The sequence below is a fragment of the Cyanistes caeruleus genome, chromosome 3 (genome assembly GCF_971803275.1).
Source record: "Cyanistes caeruleus chromosome 3, bCyaCae1.hap1.1, whole genome shotgun sequence".
NCBI classification, from domain to species: Eukaryota; Metazoa; Chordata; class Aves; order Passeriformes; family Paridae; genus Cyanistes; species Cyanistes caeruleus.
Window position 1 is genome coordinate 72,129,415 of NC_141703.1, and position 11,577 is coordinate 72,140,991.

Below are 11,577 nucleotides of genomic sequence, written 5' to 3' on the forward strand. Positions count from 1 at the left end.
CTTTTTTGTGAATTCCTATAATGTGCCTCAGGTGTGTAGTATTTTAGAGAATATGCAGAGAAAATTTATGACATATTCTTAATCAAGGGCTAAAAAAACTTGAGCATTTTCCAGTATCTGTTTTCTGTGAAGGAAAAGCTTTGCTGGATTTTCTTTCTATGTTATTTTCTCCATTTTCTCAGTCCCACTTGTCAGGCTGAAACAATGCATGGAAGCTCTTTGCCATAACTCGTTTATGTTCCAGGAATCACTGGAGTTCTAAATGGAAAATGTGAAACCTGTTCTTCTAAACTGAACAACATATACAGCCAGATTGGAGTGGTAGAGCAGTGGCTGGAACGAGGAGAAAAATAAATCCAAAGTTTTCAAGCAGACTTCAGTTAAAATAATGGAATATACTAGAATATTAGCAGAAATGCTAGAAATTCTTCAGAGTATATTTCCATGTATTTACAAAGCAGTGCTCAGTTACATTCTAGGCAAAGTTGATCAGTTAATCCCTGGTCAGTTGTTTTCAGTCCTTCCAAGTAGGTCATAGATCTAAGAGTCCTGGACACATGTTTAGAAATTCAAATCAAGTTGTTTTCTTCAAGCTGCTGATGAATCCAGGAAAGGGCCTACACATTGGTTTGAAATTGTAGATTTGTGTGTTGGTTTGTTGGGGTTTTTTTTCCAGGTGCTTTTAAACAACATCCATCTCAGATGTGGTTCTGCATGAAGTTTGCAGTTGAGGAATGCCATTAGGTAAGACAGGTTGTTTCAGCAGCTTCTGGATGTGGGTTTGAGGGAGATTACTTGAGAATGTAGAAAAGAGATACGGTCTTTGTGAAAGTGTAGGTGGGAAGAAGGGACTTAAAGAGAGAACACTTCACAAGAAGTATATTCATATCTGCCCAAAATAGTCTTCTGAAAATATTAGTTGGTTTTACTTAGCTTGTTCTTTGTGTTTTGCTGATGTAGCCATAGAAGCTCTTCCTAGGAATGGTAAGATCCCCTAAGTTGTAAAAATTTTTGAGGCTAATGACAGCATGGTGTTTTTCAGGCTTCCTGCAGTATTATTTAAAGTTACAGCTTCAAAAGGAGTTCCAAAGCATATACAGAATACTGGTAAGCTAAGTTTGCTCTCCATTGCAATAGTTATTTTGGTAAGGCTGGGAAGAAATGAAGCTGGCAGAATGTCAGTATGCCTTCACAGAGGTAACTTAGAGAGAACAACTGAGATTGGGACATCTGCCTTACAACTTGTGACTGACATGAATTCTGTCCAGATGATTCAGCTGTTAAATAATATGTCTGGGAGAGTTTTCTCTTCTTCTCTTTTCTGTCCAACCTGTACAAGTTCTTTTGCATTCTGTCTGTGCACATTAGCCATGTCCTGGGTTTGGGAGTTATTAATGTTTTCAAGTGTGACTGAGAAAAGACCAAAGTGCAGTTGGTTACTACAAATGAAATTTTGAAGGAGTATGCAGAAGGTGCTGAACATACTTGAAATCTCAGGAAAAAAAAAGGAAAGGTTTCATTTTATGACTATCTACAACTGACTTTTCAAAGTCAAATTAATTCAACCCAAATGGTAAAATAATCTGACCATAGGAAGTGCACACATAGGGTGTCTTTCTTTCTAAAGAGTAGATAAAAGAGAATTTTTTTCATGCTGCAGTGTTAAAGAGACCATCTTTGTGCTCCAAAGTCATGTGTTTTTATCCACTCTGATGGCAGATTTCGGAATTATCCTTCTGGAATAAAAATTTACAGAACATTATTTTTCATATATTCACATTATAGCTTTATGAAAAAAAGATGGGATTATGATGCTATTACTGATTTCTATCCTTTGAGTCTAAAATCCTATACTGTAAATTTATTTGCAATTTGCTGTAAATTGGATTAATATAACTGCCATTCTAGAATCATTCAATTAAATTAATAACATTATCTGAAATTACATATTAACTTTTTGCCAGGTTTTTCCAAGATAGTAAAAATTAATTCAGTCAGCTTGGCTTTTCCTTATTTTCTTTGTTTCTTTGTGTAATTGTGTTTTCTGTTTGTAATTATTAATCTAATCAGTTGATAAAGATTTATGGCAAAGAATTAATTAAAAGCCATGCACAAGAAAAGCTTGTTTCTTTTTTTTCTAGTAAGATATAGCATTTGCTTTCTCATTATTCAAGTGGCAGGTTATGTAAACATTTCTGTTTCTGATCCTTCTAAGGCTTTTGTCTCTTGTCTATTAAGTATTTTGTGGGGGAAAACATGATCATCAAGTCGGCAATCTGCCTAGGATTTCAGAATGGCATGAAAATAAATAATTACACATGATGAAAACATTTAGGATATTACATTGTGATCATTTCATGTCACTGGCAGACCCATTTCAGGAAGAAAAACAACATTACATAAAGTCTAGTGGTACAGTAAACAAGAGGATTAAAAGACTGGTGGCTATCACTGTCTGTTCTCTCACTAGGGTAAAATATCAACTGTAATACTTTTAAAATTATTTTCCCCTTTCCCCTTTCCCCTTTCCCTTTTCCCCTTTCCCCTTTCCCCTTTCCCTTTTCCCCTTTCCCCTTTCCTTCCCTTTTTCTTTCCCCTTCTCTTTCTTTTCTCTTTCCATTCCATTCATCCATGACAGAGAAATCTGCAAGTGTCTGATACATACCTTGGCTTTGGCAATCTGTAGTAGCTATTATTGGAACAGAGGACCTAATTACATAGAAGGATTTCCCTTCAAGATAATCTGAATTTGTAAACATCTTACCTTGCCCACCTACCTAATCATCACGAGGAACAGACCTGCTTAGTTCCAGACTTGAGGTCTGAATAGTAGAATGTCTTCGTAAAATTCATAATTCTCTTCAGAATCCAAATATATCTGTTATTCCCTATTATTTATGTCTTTTATCCTTGCTCTGACTATAATTCTGATACTTGTCTGAACCTCTGCTCAGAAGGAAGGTTTTACTTATGTGCTGCATCAAAGAAGAAAGTGAAAGTGATCATTAAAAGACAAGGTGGCTTAATGTAATTAATTTCATTAATGTAGAACATATGTAATATGTTTAAAATATCTTATGTATGTCTGGTTTTCAGAAGTATCACACTTCCAGAAGACTAGTAGAAGACAGTGGCATGCTTATGAAACAATTCCTATGCCTATAGACATATGGAAACAGAAGCTTTTAGCAACTTCTATGGAGCTATATATTTATCTATACTTTTAAATATTTATCTTGGCCTCTGACCTTGCAAACTGGATCTACTTAATAAAAATCGCAACTTGAAAACCATTTTAAACAATGTTCAAGAAATGTAGTTGCATCCTTGTTTTTTATCAGCCTTTGTGCTTGGAAACCCTTGGAGTCAGGAGAACAACTTCCATCCATCTCCTAGTGTTTTAATATGCCTGGAGTCACCTTGGCTTCTCCTATTTGGGAACTGCCTACTACTGAATGAGTGATACAGGATCTCTGCTTCACATTGCTCTTACCCTGAATTAGTGGGAGTTCAGTGAAAGTAGATTGACTGAACACATTTTCTCTTTGAAAGAAACATAGGAACTGTAAGTTCTGTCAGTAAGGAGTCATGGAAAAAAACCCCAGGTTATTCATATGAGAAATTGCTTGCTCTAATTTATGACATACAAATTTTATTTGCAGGGGTGGATCTTGTGGGCTTTACCTTCAACAATAGCATAGAAGATAACAGATACTGTATGCTATGTTAATGTGAGATGATACAGTTAGATTCACTTCAGAGAAAGGCAGGAATTCTTTGGGGCTGAGTGCTTCATGGTGCAATAGGTTTTTGGGATAGAGAAATGTTTTGTTGTGTAGAACATGTCCTCTCCTGCCTGTACCATATCTCCTCTGTGACCTGCCTGTTTTCTGAGTGACAGCCTTTTTCAGATGTTTTTCTGTCCCAAGACCATTAGTACCACTTTCTTCCATCAGACATTGCATTGTGGACGTCCTCAAGTAAGATGTAAACCAGACCTGTAAATATTCTGTGAAACATTTTACAATCATGTAGTTTAGAAGTCACAGAGTAAATGGGAGTTCATAAAGGTATGTTACTGTGAACAAGGCAAGTGACATCTGAAAGATCCTTAATGTACTTTCTCTATTTGGCAGGCCTTGCTGCTCTATTATGTCAGTTTGTGGGGAAGCACATGAAGAAAAAGATGGCCTGGTTGGATAGAATCCCAGGGAAAGCAGCCAGACTTGTCAGGGGACAGGAAAGCACAGCCAATGAAAAGAAAATTAAAGGAATGAGAATAACAGTAAGAATTTGGACTTTAGCTGAAGCAAAGACTAATTATGTTAAATGCTATGGAGAAGTTCAAAGCTAAGGAGAGATAAACACTTAGTGGGATAATTGATATTCAAAACTACTGCACACCTTAACAATATATTTAAAAAACATCTCTCAGGAGCAATATTTGACCCTAGTTTAGAGTAAGATATTGGACCATGATCTTATTTGTTCTCTGCCTATTGACAATGATTTTTTGGTAACTACCTGCATCATTTACCTGGAAAAGGCAAAAGCTTAGAGTGCCAGTTTATAAGAATAGCTGTGCTGATCTTGGCTGGAATAGAGATAAATTTCTTCACAGTATCTGCTATGGAGCTGTGTTTTTGATTTATGCTGGACACAGTTTTGATAACACAGGGATGTTTTTGTTATTGTTGAGCAGGGCTTACACAGAGCCAAGGCCTTTTCTGTTCCTCACCCCACCCTACCAGCGAGTGGGCTGGGGGTGTGCAAGGAGCTGAGACAGGGCACAGCCAGGACAATTGACTCCAGCTGACCAAAAGGATGTCCCAGACCACGTGGTGTCATGCTCAGCAATAAAGTTAGGGAGCAAGATTGGAGAGGGGGCAGCTGCTTCTCAGGGACTTGCAGGGCATTGGTCAGTTGGTGGTGAACATCTCTTTTAATTTGCATCAGTTTTCTTTCTCAGGATTCACTTTTTTCTTTGTTATATTTTCCTCAGAATAAGATGACTATTATTATTAAATCTTAATGATTAAGCTGTCTTTATCTCAACTCACACATTTTCTCACTTTTTCTCTTCTGATTCTTTCCCCTATTCCACCTGCAGTGCAAAATGAGAGAGCATCTGGGTTAATCCACAACAGGATCATTCCAAAGATTGGACTAAGCCACTAAATCAGCATGACCAAATACCTCTCTGGAGTTCCTCTATGCTGCTGCATGCTCCATGGGGAGCAAAAAGGAGGAGTTATAGCGCTGCATCTAACTGCAGGGTTAAATTTCATGGTGATCACAGCAACATGGTGGGATAGCTGCATTGGAAGAGCAAGTCAGGAAGACAAGAAGGAGGAGTGTGAGAATATGATGCAAAAACCAGAACAAGTCCACAAAGGGTCATGTAAATGATTAAGCACTCGAAGCATCTTCCTTATGAGGTGAGGCATAGAGAGTTGAAACTCTTTGTCCTAGAGAAGACTCAGGTGTCCTAATCAGTGTTTATACCTTATGGGAGGGAATAAAGAAGATGAAACCAGGGTCTTCTCAGTGGTTTCCAGAGAGAGGACAAGAGGCAGTGGCACAAATGGAAAAGTGGAGAATTCTGTTTAAACGTAAGAAGAAGCTTTCTAGCTATAAAGGTGGTCAAACATTGGAAAAGGTTGCCCAGAGATTGTAGACCATTCTTGAAGATACTCAAAACCCACCTGAGAACAACATGTTCATGCTGCTTTGAGCAGATATGTTGGAGTAGATGATCTCCACAGGACCAACCTTACTTAATGTGTGACTCTATCCAGTAGTGATAAATAGTGGGTGCATGGAAAAACATTAGAGGTACACATTGCTCCTTTTCTTGGTTTGTCCTTTTAGCTTCTGGAATCAGTAGGTCAAGTATTAGTCATGTTTAATAGTCATTGATGAATCTTCTCTGCATAGATTTGTTTAATTATTTTAAATCTATTTATGCATATGATATGGCATATGTCTCTGGCATGTTGTGATAAAAAATGCCACAATTTGATTATGCAAGGCATAATTCATGCAGCCAGAACTATAAAATCAGGCCAGTGAATTCTCCAAAGCACAAAGTTCTTAGCCATTGATACTGATAGGAAGGTTACATGGGAGTCAGAGGGAGGTTGTGACTCTCTGTACTAACTAAACACATCCTATAATATTCAGTGCCTTTTGTTTACAGTTGCAGATCAGTGAGAAAATGTGGTCTTCTGCTGTCTTTGCTTTGATCTCTCTGCTCCTTCTTTCCCTTCACTGTCTGAAAAGCTTCTCTCTCATTTGTGTAACTCGCAGCTGCTGATGGAGCCATTTTCACTTGGTGTCCACCCTGTCTGAGCCACTAACATGACTGCTTCTTGATGGGAGAGTTTTGACTCCAGGTGACTTTTGTGTACTTTAAAGAAGAAAGTCCAGCAAAGGAGGAGTTAGGATTGTGGGAAAATAATGTTGGATGAACTTGCTTCTCTGCAACCACGATAAATGCAAACATCTAAAGTAGGTTAATAAGTGAATTTCTAGAGATCTTTATATACACTTTGCTATGGCTACCTAAATGTGTTGTGCTTTCTCACATGTTTGAAAGCCTTTCTGTAAAGACATGTGAATTTAAAAGAATACAAAAGTGCAGTCTAATATTAGAATATGTTTATACTTGGACAACACCATCTAATTCATATATTGAGTTACAGTCTTAGAAGACTACTCTCAGAGCTTTCCTCAAGCAATACAAAATGAATAACTAATGAGTTTTCAATAATGTAGAAAATAAACTCCGCCTTTAAAAATACTTGAAATGCCATTTAAATTACTAAAGCTGTTTTTTTATTGCTACAGTTACTACAATCACTACCAAAAATAACAAAGCTTTGTAACTGGTCCTGATCCAGTTGAAGTAAAGATTGTTTTTGTGTGAAAGAACCTGGTTAAGGATTAACTGGAGTTATATTGGATGAAATCCATATTGTTTTCTTAAAACTAGCAATCATTATGGAATTTAATTTCTTGCATTTCTCTCTGTTAGTTTGGAACATTATTGTTGTGTTTTAAATTAATGTACTAGGAAATACTCCAACTCTTTTTGTGCAATTTTTAAAGTTACTTGAATTTTAGGGAAAAAAAATAGAAAAATAAGAAACAAAAATGTGAACTGGAACAAGACAGAGAAATTATGTTAGAGAGGCTGTATTATTAGCAAGTTCCATGCATTATGTGGGAGGAGCATGGCTGGCTGTGGAAGGTAAATTTACTCATTTGGCCTTTAGCTCGGGCCTGGCTTCATAGCTACAGCTTTCATGAGCATGCGTGGTTCAGGCAATTTTGCTCTGTATCAAATTGTAGGTTTCCCTATCTGTCCTCACATGATTGTCATAGCTGACTGTCTATGATGCCACAAGCTGGGCTACAAGTGTGCTGTCCAATCTGATTAACTCCCATCCTTGTTACACCCAGATCTGCTTGTTCTGCTCACACTGAGGCCAATGGAGAGAAAGGCAGAGGGGCCTGTGTGTGAAAATTCGTGTGTGAGGGCCTGTGATGGAGCATGTGTTTCAAAGACTGCACTTCAACTTTAATATAGTCCATCCAATGAAACTAAAATGGCCATGGAGGCAGTTTTGGCGAAGGAAGTTTACCTAGGATAAGCTACAAAATAAGAGAGACTGGGATTAGGAATATTTCCTGTGAAAACCTTTCCCTGCGTTTCACTGACAGGGGGGTGAGGTACATGCACAGCAGGCAAAACATGGAGGTGGTATAACCCAGCATCCTGCAGAGCCACAGAGCATTAATAGCATTACCTTTCTGCTTTCATACCATGCCTTTCTGCTTCCCCTGGCCCTCCCTGAGCCTGGTGGTCTGTAAATTACAAGATGACAAGCATGCAGGGAGCACAGCTTTCCCATGCGTGACAGAGTCCAAGCAGATGGATATTTTCAGCCTAAGAGATACAGGAGGGCTGGAGTCTGCTGTGTCTATATGGAGGAGGCCAAAGAGCATCTCTTAGCATCTCCAGGATGACAACCTTCCCAAGTGAGCATGAAGGCTGGCCTGCTGTGCTGGAGGGGTGGGGGAGAATGCACAGGTCCAACCACACTCTAAGACTGGCTGTCAGAGGTGCTGGGGCTTGCATAGCGTGCGTATTCCCTTGCATACTGGGAATGCTCTCATAGTTCAGACCAGTGCCCTGCACACCCCAAGAATACTACTGTGCACAAGACCCTGGAGAAGATCATTGTAAAGAAACAGGAAGGTAGAACAGGTTAGTAAGGACAAGCACTGATAATTAACCCACTTTTTTTCTTTAATAGCTTTACTTTAAAAAACTGTGACAAAAAGGTATTTCACTACATCTCTGTGGAGAAACAAAAGTCAGAATCTTTTGAAATGATTGCCCCTTTGACAGCCTTTCCTCTCGGTTTAAACTCTGTTGTGTTGCTGTACGCTGTGGCAGAGGGCTTCCAGCACTCAGCTCATTGCAGGAGAGGGAACCAATACAGAGGGGGATGTGTTCTCCCACTTAAAATACACATAAAAAAATTAGCAGCTAGTAAAATCAAATAACATCTAATATAATATTTAGCATGGATTTTTCATTTAAAAAAATAGGAAGAAAATTACCTTTACTTTGACAATATAAAGCATGCAAATTTGAACTGGATAAGGAAAGTATCATTGTTATTGCCCAAAAGTTTTGGATTACTTCATCTTGTTCTACTAAGGGATTTCCTATATTTTTTTTCTCTCTGATATCTTTTTTCGTCTTATGTAACTCTTGTGAAACTGTTTTGTTCATGGTGAAAAATAAATACAAGGATTAGAAAGAAGGTTCTGGAAGAAAAGTAAATAAATAAAAGATTCAGTATAAATCCGTGTAATGTCTGTCAGGCCCCATTAAGTAGTAGCTATAGAAGCATAAAGAAATTAATTCCAAATGGAGTAGCATACTTCTTACTCCATGAAGGTGAAAAAGTTCTCGAAATATTGAGTCTGCCAGAGGCTACCAGGCAGTCATGAACTAGGAACTGCCATTTAGAAATGTGAGCAATGCAGAAGGATGCACAAAATGTTGTCAGATCAAGCCTCTAGCACAGACAGTCCATTGGGTGCAGATTCTTGTCCTATTGATGTAGAATTGCTAGTCTGTAAACCAGCAGGGGATTTGCCTCCAGCAGTTTAGCTCTGGCTGTCCCCAGCAGACTTGTGAAGAACGCTGGATTTGTGTGCATGGCTTGGTATCTTACAGAAGCTTTCTCTGTCAGCTACTATCTGTGGTCTCACTACTCCTTGAGTCTTAATATGTAGCATCTTGAAAGTATTCCCCATATATTTGAGAATTTAAAACAAAACCTTTGATCAAAGTGATATATTTGGTAATCAGCAGGTTGAGTATCAGCATCAACAATGAAGGCAGTCTAACAAGTGAGTTTTACTGAATACATACACAATTCTACATAGTCAAGAGTTTATTGTTAGCTGTGTGATCATCAGAAACTAAACTGGATCTGCAGTTTTGCCAGTTGGTATGAATGATTTTTCCTTCCAGGCTGCTGGAACAGATATCTTAAAAGTTATGAGAGAAATTAAAAGTATGGGAAACTGCATGGGAAAAAGAAAATCTTCATGCAGAGCAGTTCTCTTTATAATTTAAAATGTTTTAAAAGCTCTGTTGGAAGGCATTTTATGTTCCTGTCTCCTTTTTACTAACAAGAGATGAAGAAAGGGTTTCTGAAGAGAATGCTAGAACTATATGAGGATACTTACTTGTAGTGATCCAAACTCTTCAAAATAATGCCATTAAGATATAACAATTATGTTAGAAAATATATATTAAAGCATTTTAATAAATACTGTATTTATCAGGTCTTTGTATTTTTATTCCTGTGTCCATCACTGTTGAATTGCAGATATGAGTAAACAAAAACTTAATATGAGTAAACAAAAGAACTTGAATGTCAAAGATGATATTTTACAAGATAAAAAACAAGTAATGCTTGTATCTTGATGCTATGGTAATATAAGGCATCATCTATCATAACTAAAATTTGTTCCAAACAGAGCTAAATGAAGCAGGTAAAACTTGTTGTACCGGAACAACGCACATTATTCAAGGAAGCAATAGATGTTACTGCTCACAGGTTTTACTTTCATGGTAGTGAGATCCTAGTGTGCCTGAACCCTGATATCTGTGCATCCTGCTGAGATGTGTCCAGCTGTTGGATTAGGTGAAATTTTGTACTGGACCAGGATTAACTTGATTAGAGCTTCTTCCTCTTCTACTTTGCTCCATTTGTCTCATCTGGAAATGGACATTTTCTTGTTACTTGTTCTCTGCTCATAATGTGACTACTTATATTCTACTGCTAGTGATTAACATCAACAGAAAAAACATGTTTGAGCAGTTGCATGTTGGAAATACATTTGAAATGTCAGATTTTCTTTAGGTGGTAAGAAGCCACTTGCTTTGGGAGAGTAGTCAGCTGGAAGTCAAACTGTCCCAAATATGTTCTAGGTCAACATATGTAGTGCTAATGCAATAGTTTTGAAAATCCTTGCAATAACTTTTACACCTTGTAACTTTTGTTATCAGTTATGGTAGGCATGATTTAAGTGTGCTGAATTAAATAAAAGTTACTTAAAAAAAATAACTCTTACTAGTCCTCACTGTCTTTTGTGCTAGTTACTAATGGCTATGAGTATTAATAACCTTTAGAACTGCATCTAGGTTTGCTTTTAATACTGTAAATTTAAAATTTAAATTTAAAAATAAAAAATATATTTTAAAAAAATAAATCACATTTATAAGAAAGGTTTTTAATTCCTTGTTAACAGTTTTCACCTATTTTTAGGCTGAAGTCTCCAGTTTTCATATCTAGATATTGAATCTCATAATGTCTTTGCTAGCTTGAAGATTAATCTACTTTCAGAAATATCTCTTGCTGTTTAGATATGTAGACACTGATCAGGCTCTGTTTGCCTTCCACTAGAGAAACTGTTTTTAATTCTTTGATAGCAAAGCTGTATCTGGATGTGCCACTGTAATTTTAACAGCTTTCTGAATGTTTGTCTGACATGAGTACCAGAAAAAGTGCTATGTACTGAATTATTACTACTTCACCACTTCAACTGTGTAGTGTCTGTTAATGCATTGTGAGGTTGCCTTTTTGCTCTCAGCTAAAGTTAAGTTGCTCTCAACTAAATTGAAATCACTCTCAGCTCCTACTCGGTTACTCTGTCATATCCATGCCATTTTCTCTGCTTTCTGAAGCTATCATCTGCCAAATTAAACAAATTTGTTTTCCCACTCAAGTTTGCAGACACAAGTTTGTCCAAGCTATGTATTTATTTAGTTAGTTATACCTTTTAAAAGGTACTTAAAAATATCATTATGAGTGTGTGAAGATTTTTATGACAGTATGTGGGGGAAACAAGCAGAGATCTAAAATTCAAGTTCTTCCTTCTTATTCCTTACTCTTGTACTACAGGTTCTGAATCTAAAAGTGTGATGTGCCAAAGATAAATAGAGATACGAAGTCAGAGACTGTGTTAGCTTCACCAAGAGGTTTT

The 11,577-nt window shown here is 37.2% G+C and overlaps 1 long non-coding RNA gene across 1 annotated transcript; it reads left to right on the plus strand.

Annotated features, from left to right (window-relative positions):
- Nucleotides 1-4,846: 4,846 nt before the first annotated feature.
- Nucleotides 4,847-10,655, plus strand: LOC147654241 (uncharacterized). Its single transcript, XR_015284776.1, has 3 exons — nt 4,847-4,918; nt 5,111-5,835; nt 6,310-10,655. It is a non-coding gene; the product is annotated as an uncharacterized LOC147654241 (long non-coding RNA).
- The last annotated feature ends 922 nt before the right edge of the window (nt 10,656-11,577 follow it).